This window comes from Lycium barbarum, chromosome 6, assembly GCF_019175385.1.
Source record: "Lycium barbarum isolate Lr01 chromosome 6, ASM1917538v2, whole genome shotgun sequence".
NCBI lineage: Eukaryota > Viridiplantae > Streptophyta > Magnoliopsida > Solanales > Solanaceae > Lycium > Lycium barbarum.
Window position 1 is genome coordinate 107,378,578 of NC_083342.1, and position 16,918 is coordinate 107,395,495.

Genomic DNA, 16,918 nt, shown 5'->3' on the forward strand with positions numbered 1-16,918 from the left:
CTGTGAAGAAAGCTTCGAAGGTAAGGGCTGCTCAAACAAAAACCGAAGATGTAGCTGAGGGAAGCTTAACCAGTTCGGCGAAGGTACCGAAGAAAAGGGTCATAACGGAGGCATTGGTTGGCAGTTTGGGAATCGGTGCCAGGGTAAGATCTCGCTAGATTTTTCGAAGTGGGTCTTCCGGGGAAGGTTCGGCACCAATAGTGGAGATTGATGACGACGAGGAGGCTGTGCCCCCAGCTAATATTCCCCCAACTGGGACACCTGAGAATTTTTTCGAAGAGATCGCCGGTCTTCGAGGGAAGAATGACAGACTGAAAGCAGCTTTATCGGGGAGTAGTGAACCCAAGATCGATGAAGCATAGAGCTCGAGGTTTAGATTTTGTTTTGTTCAATCCTTTTGACTGATAGTTATAGTTATGTACGGTCATTTAGACTGGAGTAGGTTTGCTTAGTTTTCCTTTCTGGCTTCAGACCGATGTAAAATTTTATATTCGGATGTTTAATGGACCCATTTTCATGAATGGTTAACTCGATTTCCATTACCGAACTTCATTTCGACATATGTTACGGAACTTAATTTCTCTCGGAGGCTGACTTGAACGACTTTCCTTGGGAAAGCGCGGGAAACACGAAACATTGCATCACGTCACTTTTCTGACAAGAAGGACGCGCTGGTTCCCAGTTTGCTGTCTCGTGGAATATGTCACATTGTGACCGGTCGGGCAACAGACGCCGAATGGGAAACGTTTTTGTTCCCTCATATATAACTTGGTTCCTTATTTCTTTCACTTCCACCATTTCTTTCACTTCACTTCCTTCCTTCCTTCCTCACTAACAGAATCCTTTTAACGATTCAACTCCACATTTTCCCCAAAAGCTCATGAACAAACCTTGGTTCTTCGCCTGTTCTTGAAAAACTTATGCAAAAGCCTCTTGATCTTTATCCCCTTCTTGTTTGTTGCTTATTCATTTGGTTTCTGAAATATTTTCATAATGAGTTCCGGGCAATCATCGTCACGAGAAAATTCTCCATCCGATTCCTCTCGTGCCCCTGTTTGCAAAGGCCAAAGTTCCTTACGAACCCCGGGGACAAGACGCGATGCCATCGGCCTTCAATTTCAATTTCGAATTTGCTTCAAAAAACCCACAAAGGGAGACACTGCTGACTGAGGACATTATGTCTGCTGTTATCCTTCAGCTATCACCGATGCTCTTATACCACAAGTTCGGACTGACTGTGGTTGGGAAGAGAGTCCAACATCTCCAGCTGCCGGCGAGTGGCGATACGACCCTACGGAGATTGTGATCCCGAGCAACGATGAGGACATAACCACATATAAGTAAGGGTATTTGAGTGTGTACACCTTCCCTTTTACGTTTAATTTGGACGCACCGATTAACGAGGTCATTCTAGATATGTGCCGAACTTATGAATTATGTTTAGGACAAATTGGACCGAATGTTTGGCGTGTTATTACATGCATTCGATTCTTGGATAACAAGGTAAATGCTCCGTTTACGCTTGATCATTTGATTCGGCTTTATTCTCCTCGTTTCTTTCGCGGGGGAATCGTGAAATTGCTGAAACGTGCCAAGTACCCCATACTTTCCAGTGTGGTTGATAAGGATCGGGGGTGGTTGGTACGCGTGAAAACCGAGAAGATTATCCTTCCCAGCTATCGTCCCTTCCCTGAGAAGTGGAACAAGCGGCGTAAGCCATTCTAACGTTTTGCCCTGTTGATTTTTTTTTTTTGCGCTATCACTTATGCGTTCATTTTGCTTTGCAGCCCGGAAGTGGATTCCTCAGTTTAGTGAAGACCTCGTGGACTGGTTTGAGAGCCTCGTGGCTCAGTTCCCCCATAAACTGCGATACTGGGCCGAACTGTCGAAGGACAGATGGGTGGTGAAAAGTCATGGGGGTGAGTTTTATTCGACACTTTTGAATAAATTTTTTGACTCCATTTTATTTGTAGTGAAACGGGACATGACTCAATTGAGGGATCCTCCTCCTCCTTCTCCGAGGAGAAGTTCAATGTTCGATCCGGCTGATTCCGAACAACTCATAGTCGAGGTGGCTCCAATTAGGAAGCGGAGTAGGCCTTCCAATCCCTCTACTAAGGCCCTTAAAAGAAGGAAACCGTCCACGGCTCGAGGTGAGCCTTCGCAGACACTAAGATATGACCAGGACGATGATTTCGTGATTGCCCGCTGGGTATACCAAATTGCTCCGGCTAGTCCCACTATGATCGGCACGAAGTTGCCACCGGTAACCATCATACAAGGATTACCCGATGTTGCATTTCAACAGCCCTCTCGGAGCCCGATCATGATTTCCGGCGATGTTATCCCTATCGATAACGATCACCCCGGGGGTGAAATAACTGCGGACATTGCTGATCTTCCCGAGACCTTTTCCCCTGTCGGGGAAGAGCTTGAGCGCATGTTGGGTGAGGCCCCGCTGGTAGATGCCGTTAAGGCTGATCCTACGGGTTTTAACCTGCCAATTCCTCAAGGCAGGAGACGGCCTCTGCACAGTACTGATTCGGGTTCTGGGCCTTATCTTATAGGCATGTTTCCTGCTCCGACTGTCGATTCGAGGAGGACGAGATCTATCTTCGTCACTGTGCCCGAAGACACTCACTTTTTGTCTCGTCCGGTTAGCGTATCTAGCTACCTTCATCTTTTGGTGTCCCAAGAGGATCGTGAGAAGATGGATGAGGTATCGTGGCTGTGTCTTATGAACGAGAGTATGCATGCCAGCAATCGGGTATGTATCAGCCTTTTTTTTTTTTAATTTTCTCCCCGTATAGAATGCAGGCCGTGGTGCTAGCTCACGAGGGGTTTCTGCGGGTTTTAAGAGAATGTACCGAGTTGCGGAGTCAGCTTGACGATGCCCGAGGTCAGCTTGATGCTCAGGGTCGTGAAACCGATAAGTTCAAGACCCTATTGCTAGATGCAGAGAAGAGGCTTTCGGAGTCCCAGGGTGTCTCTGTTCTTTGGGCCGAGCAAAATGCTGTTGAGGCCGATCTTGATGACGCCAAAGTCGAACTAGAGGTGGCAATAACCGAACTCGCCATTGCCAGGGAAGAAAACCTGCGAGTGGACAAGGATCGTTTGGCCATGGAGGCCGAGGTCTCTTCCGAAGCCTTTGATGAGCGAGTAGCCGTCATTTCAGAGGTAAGGCAAGAACTTGATATGCTTAAGGCCGAATTTGGCAAGTTAACGACCGAACATAATACACGAGGTGAGGCTCTTAGAACGGCTCAAAACACAGCAGATGATCAGGCTGAGGCTGTGAAGGATCTCACCACCTGACTTGACCAATCTTTGGTCGCTCGTCGCAGTATCCAAGAGCACGCCGTCGCCGATGTAGAAGTAACCACCAACCATTCTATTCTCAAAGCCGAGCATATGAAGTGGTTGACTCGGGTCCACACCCTCCGTGAGATTCAGGAACAAGGCCTCAAGGGTAATGAGGATAAGATTGCTAAGGTCGTAGAACTGGAAGCTAAGACGAATAGGGCCTTTAACTACGAAAGCTCCGGAGAAGACCCTTCGAACTCAGAAAAACCTGCCTCCTCGAGAGAGGAGTACAATAACCCTTTTTTTTTTACTCGGCATATTTTAAGCCAATAGAATTTTGTAAAGATCCGAAAAATCGTGGGCCAATGTAAAAACTGACTTGACCTATTTTGGCCTATATATATATAATTAGAAAAGAAAGTCCAGACTCTAGTTAACAAATTTAATCTAGAAAAATTACCTACAAAGACGGAAATAGAAAAGTTAGTTAAAGTTATTACAGAAAAACCAAAAGAGATAGAACTAAAGACAACCCAAATAGTCTCTAAAATAACGCAACAGGTAGAAGTTTTAACTAGTGATATTAAAGAATAAAAAAAGACAGTAGAAGAACTAAAAGAAATCACTCTTTCATGAGTAGACCAACCTTAGCTCAAGAAGAAACTTCAAAATTAATAGAAAAGTCTATACCTTTACCAGCAGACTATAAAGATTATATACTAGCATGTATTGTTGTCTTGACAATCCTTACAACAACTCTCTTCTTTCTTTTGCAGGTTTATTTGGTCTGGAGTAGAGATCTTCTTATGTCTGATTCTAGTTTCAGTTTTATGAGCTTGTACTGGTTTATGAGTAATATTTTTTAGAAAAATTACTCCATCTCTTGTATCATGCAACTTCCATTGTTACCTCTCTCCTTCTTTAAACCATGTAAGTTTATTTACTATATTTTCTGTACTAATCTCCCTATTATGTAAATTATTTTGTGATTATATGAATATTATGTTTAAGTAATTTCCTTATCATCATGAATTTGTTATTCTTAGTTTATGGTTATTCTCTTAACTTCTTAATAACCTCGATGGATTAACCTGTAAATTCCTAGGTTTTAAAGAGGTTGTTTTAATGTCCAAATGATAAAGGACAATGTTGGCCGTGATTAAAGAAGACTGTTATTAAGAACAAAGGTTAAGAGAAAGAGATGAACAGTATAACAAGATTCGTGACTGAACAAAAAACAATGAAAATTTTGGGAGATAGACAGAAAATTAATTAGAAATATAACTACATGATAAGAAGAAATATAGGAGTGAGGAAGTACCGAGTAAGATTGTTAAAAATTTATTTGAAAACAACATTAATTTCCTGCTTTGTCCTTTGAACTTTTCTTATTGAAAGAACTTATTGAAAAGTTTACTACCCCCCTCTAAGTTTGGTATCAGAGCGAGAAATTTTTTGGAACCTAAGACTCATCTAAGACTATATGAGAAGACCTTTTTCTGCTAGAAGAAGAAAGCAAGCACCTGTACCTACTGTTAGACAAGAGTTAATGCGACAACACCGTTTTGCTAAACATATAAGTTTTCACTATCGCATGATCTACATTACTCGAAAAAGACTAGTAAACCTTAGAAGCTCAAGAAAGTTCCTTACCGAACACATAACTATTTAGACACAGCTTATAGAGAAGAACTGAATAATAATACAGCAGTATTAGGTTTTCAAAATAATCTCCTTTGGGAAATTCATTTTACCAACGACGAGATATTTAGAACTGAAGACTATATCAGACAGCTAGAACAAAAAGTAAAGTTTATGCCTTTAGGTTAATAGATGCAAGATCATTATTTAGAAGTCAAACAAGAATTAAATAACCTATTCCCAGAATATATTAAATTAAGTAGTACCAAAGAAAACCAGTTAAGACTACAAGAATTAATAGATATAATATCAGGATTAGAATATAAGTTACTAGGATATATAAAATCTAGGAAGACCTCAAAGAACCAAAAGCGATTTAGACCATATTAATTGTATGAGAACACTACCCTTTGTTAGACAAATAACTATCAATCATTGGTATTTATATAGAGATATAGAGAAAAGACGAGAATATAGACAAGTAGAAAAAGCCTTAAGTGCATATTTAGAAATAATAAATTCAGAAACATTATCATCACTAATAAACAATAGACTCTTACAAAGTCAGATTAACGAAGAGACAATCTCTGCTATAACGTGGGAATTACAAGGTATAAGAGAAGATATAGAAAGACTTACAACTAGTATAGAGTACCAGAAGAAAGTTTGTAAAATAAAGATTCCGTTAGGGTAATAAATAAAGCTAGAAAAATAGATACATTAAAAAATCTAAAATACTTAGACTTAAGAATATACCCAGAAAAGAAATATAGCGCATTAAAAGATCATAGTATTATAAAGTGTAATTTCAATAATGGAGACCATATATTACATAGTGAAGACAAACAGTTGAACACATTAGTGGATTTAGTCATAAATTTTTGTGAAAACATACAAGAAAATAGTAAAGACATTACTAGAATATTAGAGGTGGTAGAAGCATCCCAAACTAAGCAGAAGAAAACTTTCGAAAAATTAGAACAAAATCTCGATTACTTAAAAACACTAGAATTAGAATTAGAAAAGAAAGTCCAGACTCTAGTTAACAAATTTAATCTAGAAAAATTACCTACAAAGACGGAAATAGAAAAGTTAGTTAAAGTTATTACAGAAAAACCAAAAGAGATAGAACTAAAGACAACCCAAATAGTCTCTAAAATAACACAACAGGTAGAAGTTTTAACTAGTGATGTTAAAGAATTAAAAAAGACAGTAGAAGAACTAAAAGAAATCACTCTTTCATGAGTAGACCAACCTTAGCTCAAGAAGAAACTTCAAAATTAATAGAAAAGTCTATACCTTTACCAGCAGACTATAAAGATTATATACCTAACGCTAAATCAGATCAAATAACACTACAACAAAATATTACTATAATTTCATTAATATTGGAAATAATAAAGAAAATATAAATAATAGTTCCAAGGTCAGAATTAATAAGTGAGCGCGTTCGGTTGTTAAGTGAACAACAAAAAGAGAAAAATAAAGAGACCTCTAAAAATAAAGAAGTTGAAGAATTAATAGACCATTTAAAAAAGGTAGCAATAACACCTCAAAAAGAAAAAGTCAAAATAACTAGAAAAGCACAAAAATGGACCTTCTTCCAATTAGATCAAGAAACAAAGGAGGATCAGAAAGGCAAGAAAGACCAAGAGTAAGTTTTTTCAGATAATAGAATAGGTAATAATTTCTTATCAAGAATTTTAAGTAGAAGAACACTAGAGGAAAACAACCAACAGTTAAGTGAGGTAATAGATGTAGACCGAGACATACAGATTTTCCAACAAAATCAATTAAAACTATTAAATCCAAAGACTTTATACAACATAGGACAGTTTTCAAGAACATCACAATTATATAGACATTATAGAGAAGAACAGTTGTCAGCCATAGGAACTAAAGTTACTACTATAAATCTAATAAATCCAGAAGCTTTAAGACAAATAAAAAATACTGGAAGGACGCTAATGCATATGGGATTAATAGTAATAGGATTAACTAGAAAAAATTTAGGAACTAAAGTCTTAATAGTAATTTACGATGATAGATGGTCAGACATGAAGAAGTCAATAATCGGAATAACAGAGGTAGATATGACAAATAATAGAGGAATTTTATATTAGTCCAGACTTTATAATGAATTTAGCAGAATTTGGAAAACATATAAAAATAGGAAGACAGACTAAATGATACGAAGAAATGTGTAATGTCTATTAATTCTTCAACTTCTTTATTTTTAGAGGTCTCTTTATTTTTCTCTTTTACTTAACAACCGAACGCGCTCACTTATTAATTCTAACCTTGGTACTATTATTTATATTTTCTTTATTATTTCCAATATTAATGAAATTATAGTAATATTTTGTTGTAGTGTTATTTGATCCGATTAGCGTTAGATATATAATCTTTATAGTCTGCTGGTAAAGGTATAGACTTTTCTATTAATTTTGAGGCTTCTTCTTGAGCTAAGGTTGGTATACTCATGAAAGAGTGATTTCTTTTAGTTCTTCTACTGTCTTTTTTTTAATTCTTTAATATCACTAGTTAAAACTTCTACCTATTATGTTATTTTAGAGACTATTTGGGTTGTCTTTAGTTCTATCTCTTTTGGTTTTTCTGTAATAACTTTAACTAACTTTTCTATTTCCGTCTTTGTAGGTAATTTTTCTAGATTAAATTTGTTAACTAGTGTCTGGACTTTCTTTTCTAATTATATATATATATATATATATATATATATATATATATATATATATATATATATATATATATATATATATATATATATACACACCATTTGGTGATTCGTTGCAATTTCATTCACAACTTTTCATATCGATATGATGAGCATATTTTTTCATTTTGAGTATGTATTCCCCTAGGCCGATTTGGCTCGGGCCTTTTTAGGTGAGTATACAGAAGCAACCGGATGTATAAGTTAAAAAAGACGGAAATATTAACCGAAGTGTTCTCTTTATTTCGCAATCATAGTAGTTATAGAATCTGGGGGCATTCGTTGTGATCCACCCGGACATGACTCATTAGGTCGTTTGGCTATCTTCAACTGATCTCTACGGACATGACTCATTCGGTCGTTTAGCCCTTACAAATAACTTATTTGTTTCCTTGGTTCCACATTTCATGGGGTCATGCTCTAGCCCCCCAGTGTTTGACCTTCGAAGTATGAAGAAGAGAGAACACTATCGCTGTCACCGAGAAATCCCCAGTCCCGGCTCCAAGCCAGTCTTCAATATTTCAAGAAACACGCTGTACGTCGTTGCCTCGTTAAAAACCTCACCGAAAATATCAAATTGGGATAAAACCGGACTAAGGAAAAAAAAGTGCGACACGTGTTTTCCTTTAATATTGGTTCGCCTTCCACAACCTGTATAGGTTAGTTTTAAGAAACTTAAACGATGAAAAAGTGAAATTCGTACCTTAGAAATAGTATCTCTTTAGGTATGTCACGTTTCAATTGTTCGGTATCTGTTGTCTGTCCATCATCTCTAGCTGGTAAGACCATTTTCCCGTTATCCGGGTGACCTTGTACGATCCTTCCTAATTCGGCCCGAGTTTCCCCTCGATGGGGTTCTTCGTATGTAATGCCATCTTTCTGAGGACTAAATCCCCGATTTGGAAGCATCGGAGGTTAGTCATTTGGTTGTAATATCTTCCCATTCGTTGTTTTTGGACTGCCAGACGGACTAAAGTGGCTTCGCGCAATTCTTCCGTCAAATCCAATTTTATAGCCATTGCTTCGTCATTTGCTTCCCTCATGGCATATTGGAATCTGAAGCTGGGCTCGCTTACCTCCACCGGGATTAGAGCCTCTGTGCCGTACACAAGAGAAAATGGTGTTTCGCCGGTACTTGACATCGGGGTTGTTCTGTACGCCTATAGTATTTTGGGGAGGAGTTCTTTCCATATACCCTTGGACTCATCGAGGCGCTTTCTCAGGCTCTGAATGATAGTTTTGTTCGTGGATTCCGCGTGTCCGTTCGCACTTGGGTGATACGGAGTCGAGACTATTTTCTTTATTTTCAATCTCTCAAGGAAATCGTTTACCTTGGCCCTTACGAATTGACGGCCATTGTCACAAGTGATTTCGGTTGGAATGCCGAAATGGAAAACGATATGGTCCCATATGAAATTGATGACCTCTTTCTCTCAAATTTTTTGAAATGTCTGAGCTTCAACCCACTTAGAAAAATAGTCAGTCATAAATAATATAAAACGAGCTTTACCTGGTGCCGATGGTCGAGGTCCAACTATATGCATTCCCCACTTTATGATGGGCCATGAGGAAAGTATTAGATGAAGCAATTCACCCGGTTGATGTATCATCGAGGCGTGCCTCTGACATTGGTCACACTTGCGAACGAAGTTTTTCACATCCGTTTTCTTGTGATCCCAATAGTATCCTGCTCGAATAAGTTTGTCGACTAGCAATTCGGCTCCAGAATGATTACCGCCTGTTCCCTCATGTACCTCTCGCATCGCATAGTCGGTTTCACGGGGACCTAGACATCTAGCGAGGGGGCCATAGAAGGAGCGTCGATACAGCTTAGCATCGACTACGCAGTACCTTGCTGCTTTAGTCCGTAATGCACGTGATTCCTTCGGCTCCGAAGGCAGCTTTCCATCTGCTAGACAATTCATGTACTTATTCCGCCAATCCCAAGTTAAACTCGTAGTATTAACTTCGTCGTGGTTGCTTTCAATAACTGAATTCATTAGTTGGACAACAACACCCGAGCTAAGTCCTTTGGCTTCAACCGTGGAGCCCAGATTTGCTAGGGCATCGACATCTGTGTTTTGTTCCATCGGAGTGTGCTGGACCGTCCACTCTTTGAACCGATGCAAGACTATTTGAATTTTCTCCAAATATTTTTGCATTCTATCATCCTTAACCTCGAAAGCCCCATTGATTTGGTTTACGACCAGGAGGGAATGACACATCGCCTCAACGACCTCGACTCTCAATCCTCGGGCCAACTCTAAACCTGCAATCAAAGCCTCATACTCGGCCTCATTGTTAGTCAATTCGAGAAGGTTTTTATAGATTGACGTATTACTTGTTCGGTTGGGCTTCTCAGTACAATACCAAGCCCGGACCCTTTTATGATGGACGCACCATCCGTATAGCTTCATACTTCGACTGATTTAGCCGAGGTTAGTGCTAGTTCCCTTTCAACCTCGGGTATCAGTGCATGCGTGAAATCCGCCACGAAGCCTCCTAAGATCTGAGACTCAATGGTTGTTCTGGGTTTATACTCAATGTCATACCCACTGATTTCTACCGCCCATTTTGCTAACCTACCGGATAACTCCGGTTTATGCATTATATTTCTTAACGGGTAAGTTGTTATTACACATATGGGGTGACATTGGAAGTATGGTTTTAACTTTCTAGATGCACTCAACAATGCTAATGCAAGTTTTTCAAGGTGGGGATAGAGCTTTTCGGCGTCCCCTAAAGTTCTACTAACATAATAAACTGGAAATTGTGTACCTTTCTCCTCTCGGACAAGTACTCCGCTTACTGCTATCTCCGACACGGCTAAGTATAGGTATAATTGTTCGTCGACCTTCGGTGTATGTAACAAGGGCGGGCTCATAGGTAACGTTTCAACTCATCCAGGGCTTGTTGACATTCGGATGTCCAAATGAAGTTACTCCTTTTCCGAAGCAAGGAGAAAAAACGATGACTTCTGTCAAAGGACCTGGAGATGAATCTGCTTAAGGCCGCGATCCTTCCCGTCAATCTATGCACACCCTTCACGTTTTCAACTACCTTGATGTTCGCGATAGCTTGTATCTTATCCGGGTTGATTTCTATTCCTCGGTTCGACAACATGAACCCTAGAAACTTTCCCGATCCTACTCCAAAGGCACACTTCTCCGGATTCATCTTCATCTTGTACTTGCGCAGGACATCGAAAGTTTCCTGTAAATGCTTCAAATGGTCATCTGTTTCCAAGGACTTAACTCGCATGTCATCAATATAACCTTCATTTGTTTTCCCTATCTGTTCTTCGAACATTTTTTTAACTAGGCGTTGATTGGTTGCTCCGGCATTTTTTAATTCGAAGGGCATTACGTTGTAGCAATAAGTTCCCTATCGAGTTATAAAAGAGATTTTCTCTTGATCCTCGGGGTTCAATCGAATCTGATTGTACCCGGAGTATACGTCAAGAAAACTTAGGAGGGTGTGTCCGGTCGTCGCATCGATCATACGATCTATGTGAGGTAAAGGAAAGGAATCCTTCGGACACACTTTGTTTAGATCTTTAAAGTCTATGCACATTCTGAACTTGTTACCTTTATTCGGTACGACGACAACGTTGGCTAACCAATCCGGGTATTTTATCTCCCAAATGGATCGTATTTTTAATAATTTTGTTACCTCGTCTTTAACAAACACATGCTTAGCTTCCGACATTTGCCTTCGTTTCTGTTTGGCCGGGTAGAAGCTCGGATCCAAGCTCAAACGACGAGTCATTACCTTCGGTGGGATTCCTGTCATGTCTAAATGGGACCATGCAAAAAAATCTTAGTTAGATTTAAGAAATTTAATTAAATAATTTCTGAGCTCCGGGATGAGACCCGTGCCCAGGTATACCTTTCTATCCGGGAGGTGGACGAAGAGGACAACTTGCTCTCGTTCTTCTACTGTGGACCTCGTTGCGTCGGATTCATCCGGTAAAATGAAGGATCTTGGAATACCGAAGTCATCGTCTTCCTCTGCCACCTCGTTCAGTGATTGCTATTTGGTCCCTTTGCTTGTACCCAAGGCATTGGCGCGGCCATCTGTATCTGCCTTTGGCTCATTCGGTGCAGCTTCCTCGACTGCGAACATCTCTTTGGCGGCGGGTTATTCCCTCCGTATGATCTTTATCCCATCGAGGGTCGGAAACTTCAGCATCTGGTGCAATGTTGACGGTACTGCCTTCATCATGTGTATCCACGGCCTCCCAAATGGGGCGTTGTATTTCATTTCCCCGTCAATGACATAGAACTTGGTGTGCTGCACAAACCCGGCTGTACTTACGGGCAGTGTGATTTCTCCCCTTGTGGTTTCACAGGCCATATTAAAGTCGTTCACGATCTTGGCTGTCGGTATAATTTGATCCAACATGTCGAGTTGTTCGACGACCTTCCCTTGGATGATATTCGCCGAGCTACCTGGATCAATTAAGATACGCTTAATGTGAGTTTTATAAATAAGTACAGAGATTACCAGGGCATCATTGTGAGACTGAGTAATGCCTTTGACTTCCTCGTCATTGAACGAAATGAATCCGTCCGGTACATAGTCCCTGCTCCTTTTTTCCCTCGTGATAGAGAATCTTGTTCTCTTCAGGATAGGTCCTCGTGGTATCTCGATCCTACCAATGATCATGTTGATCGTATGCTGGAGTTCTTCTTTCTCAGCTTTTCTGTCGGCTTCCCTATTTTTATAGTTGTCCTTGCCCCATTCACTCAAAAATTCTCTTAAGTGCCCGTTTTTGTGCAACCGGGCCACTTCATCCCGTAAACCTCTGCAATCGTCGGTCTGATGTCCGTGGTTACCGTGGTATTAACATACCAACTTTGGGTCCCGCTGGGAGGGATCAGTTCGAAGAGGATTTGGCCGTGTCACACCTTCTATCTTTCCAATTGATGCTACCAGGGTCGAGGGGTTGACATTGAAGTTATATTCTGATAACCTTGGATTTTCTCCTAGATGCGAGGTAGTCGCAAAGTTGGTTTTGTATTAGAGACCCCTGCTTGATGTGCCTCGATCAATCCGTCTGTCCCTATGATCGACACGTCTGTCTCCTCGATTACCGGAGTTGGTCTAGCTTTTCTCAGATCTGAAACCAGGCCTCATAGACGGGTAAGGGTACCTTTCCGGTGGATTGTAGCCCGGTTCAAATATTCTCTTCGGTTTATCACCCCTCACCCGGTTTACGGGACCTAGTGGAAGCCCGAGCTGATCATCCTCTGCCCTGATTTTCGACTTATACCTGTTATGCACATCAGCCTAAGTCATAGCACTGAATTCCAACAAGTTTTCTTTCAATTTATTAGAAGCGTTGGAACTCCTCGAGTTGAGCCCCTTTGTGAATGCTTGGGCGGCCCATTCGTCAGGGACCGGGGGTAACAGCATTCTCTCCCGCTGGAATCTAGTAACGAACTCCCTAAGCCGCTCATCTTCCCTTTGAAATATTTTGAATATATCTGCTTTCCATGCTTGCACCTTAGGTGCCCCTACATGAGCCTTCACGAAGGCATCCGCAAGCAACTCGAATGAGGGGACAGAGTGCTGGGGTAGTGAACAGTACCACTGCATTGCCCCTTTAGTTAAGGTCTCACCAAACTTCTTCAAACTCACTGATTCGATCTCATCGTCCTCGAGGTCATTGCCTGTAATGGCACACATATATGCAGTGATATGTTCTTGAGGATCGGTGGTTCCATCGTACTTCGGTATATCTGGCATTTTGAACCTTTGCGGGATCAGCTTCGGTGCCGCACTGGGAGGGAAAGGTCTCCTCACGATATATTTTGTTTCTTGTCTAGTGAGGACCGGAGGTTCTCCCGGAATTTGATCCACCCGAGAATTGTAGTCATCCATTTTTTTCTCGTTGGAGTCTATTCGTTTAGTCAAGGCTTGGAACATTCTTACTGTAACACCTCGTGCATTCGGGCTAAGATTTGACTCATTAGACGGGGGTATAATGAACCCAATTTGAGTAGTGTATAAATGGTGTTTGAAACCCAATCAAGACATGAGACGAGTCCTTGAGCAAAGGAAAGTCGGAAGCTATCCTACGAAGCGTGTTTTCAAGTGAGTTTGCCCCATGTCTCAATTAAAATGAGTATACGGAAACATCTGGGAGGAATTTGGGAAAATTTCCTTCTTGAAAGTTGTAGATCTTTGAAATACCTTTCCAACGGTATATTATGGAGATCAAATAGACGTCTGTACAAACAGTTATGCCCGTTTTACTAAAACAGTGTTCTGCCGATTTATGGTGGAATATACGGGCCGTGAAAATTATACGGGCCATAAAATTAGTCTAGAAGGCCCAAATCACTTTAATTGATTTACAATGGGATATATGGTCCGTAAAACTTTTATGGGCCATAAAATAGGGCGTAAAATGGGTCCGACAGCAATTTTAAAACTTCATTTTAAGGCTTTTTCACTTTATTCTTCACACCCCCAAGCCCTAGAACGACCTTCTATTCTCTCCCATCATCAAGAACACCAAGGTAAGCCTATTCTAATCATTCCAAGTCAATTCTAATATATATATCCTTGTAATCAAAATAAGAAATCATCATTCCTAACCTAGGGGTTTCAAGAAAATCCATCTCAAGGTTCAAGATTCAAGATTTTGGAAATCTTCTTCAAAGTTAAAGTCTTTGATTCAAGTTTGGTGTATTACCAGGTATGTAGAGTTATTATCTACGTGTAAGAACATCATTGTTCTTCCCCACGCCTCATAATCCATAAATTATGAATCTTTACTAAAACTAGGGTTTCTATACCATGCTCATGATAACCCTAGGTCCATGTCCATGATTATATTATGTATGAATTATTATAATTCCATCATCGAGTTCTTAATATTTTCTTATGATTATTGAGAATCCGTCCGTAATTCATGAAAACCCATATCTTATATTCCATGGGTTCCTGCATGCATGTTTTTAAATAAAAATGCTTATTTCATGAATATCCTACATGTGTACAAGTTTTCATGCAATTGTATTATATAACTATCTTCATGCCATGACTCAAGATACATACATCTCCTATCTCATATTACCATGGTGACATACGAACGTCTATGATTAGGTGCATTCCAACGGTATATTATGGGGGTCAAACGGACATCTGTGCAAAGAGTTATGGTCATTTTACTGAAGAGACGCAGTGCAGTCCATACGTAATACGGACCGTATTTCAAAATATGTCTAGTATTTAACTGAGTATAAAATTCAATTTTCCAGAACAGTATATATTCGTCCATATCAGTTCAAATAATTATTTTTCATTCCTTCAAGCCCTAGAACGATCTCCTACCCTCCTCCATCATTAAGAACACCAAGGTAAGATTTTGGAAATCTTCTTCAAAGTAAAAATCTTTAATTCAAGTTTGGAGCATTACTAGGTATGTAGGGTTGCTATCTACGTGTGCGAACATCATTGTTCTTCCCCACGCCTCTTAATCCATAAAGTATGAATCCTTACGAAAACTAGGGTTTCTATATCATACTCATGACAACCCTAGGTCCATGTCCATGATTATATTATGTATGAATTGCTATTATTCTATCATTGTGTTCTTAATAACTCCATATGATTATTGAGAATCAGTCTGTAATCCATGAAACCCCATATCTTGTATTCCATGGGTTATTGCATGCATGTTTTTAAATAAAAATGATTATTTCATGAATATCCTACATGTCTACAAGTTTTCTTGCAACTATATTATATAATTACTTTCATGCCATGATACAAGATACATACATGCTATTTCATGAAACCATGTTTACAAGTTATTTCATGAAATCATGATTACAAGTCAAGTACAAGTTAATTCACGAAAATCATGGGCTTCTTAGCCAACTATATCATGTTCATGTTTTGGGAGTTGCATGAACTACCGAGAAGGCTCAGATAACCCGAAACTACGTAGCCACCGTAGGACAAGGATCGCTTTGCCCAGTTAGGACGATTCCTTAATTTTACACTGAATGGATCCATCAGGCACGTTACCACCTTATACCCTGGCAAGGTATGGGGGCTCTGCTGGTTCGGCGAGGTACCAGACTCCACGTACCCACGTGGTGATATCATGTTGTCGGTTTATGAAATGCTCTCCTTACTTATCATGTTTTACTTATATTATATATATATATATATATATATATATATATACCCATTCTCATGCTCATGCTCATGTTCATGTCCAGGTTTACAGTTTCAGTTCCAGTTCTTATCATGTTATTTCATTCAGTTGCTTTATATACCAGTATATTCAATGTGCTGAAGTCCCCTTTTATTGCTCGGGGGCCTGCATTTCACGATGCAGGTACTGATTTATAGGACGACACATCTGCTCAGTAGGACAACATTCGTATCAGCTAATTGGTGAGCCCTATCTCATTCGGGGTTTAGTCAACTCTTTATTTTCTGATTAGCTATGCATCTAAGGTATGCTGGGGGGCCTTGTCCCAGCGAGTATGTTTTCCATGTTCAGACTTTTGTTAGAGGTTTCATAGACTAGACAAGTCAGTTATGTCATGTCACACTTTCGGAGTCGTATAGCCATTTTGACTCATTCATGTTATTTCCACACTCACGTTTAAACAAGTATTTTGATTAAGTATTATAACTTATTGCATTTTATAAAGGCTCATCATGCATTCACTTTATATTCCGCTCATGTTATGCCTCATGATGATTCAGCAAGCCATGTGGCTCGCTCGGTCACATGCAGTAAGGCACTGAGTGCCGTGTTTCGCCCAGGCTATGGTTCGGGGCGTGACACAAATAGCCTGAAACTATCTAGCCACTGTAGGACAAGAATCGCTCCACCCAGTTAGGACGATTTCCTTAATTTGACACTGAATGGATCCATCAGGCACGTTACCACCTTATACCCTGGCAAGGTATGGGGGCTCTGCTGGTCCGGCGAAGTACCAGACTCCACGTATCCACGTGGTGATATCATGTTGTCGGTTTATGAAATGCTCTCCCTACTTATCATGTTTTACTTATGTTATATATATATATATATATATATATATATATATATATATATATATATATATATATATATATATATATATATATACTCATGCTCATGCTCATGTTCATGTCCAGGTTTTGAGTTTCAGTTCTTATCATGTTATTCCATGTCCCATGTTATTTCTTTCAGTTGCTTTACATACCAGTACATTCAATGTGCTG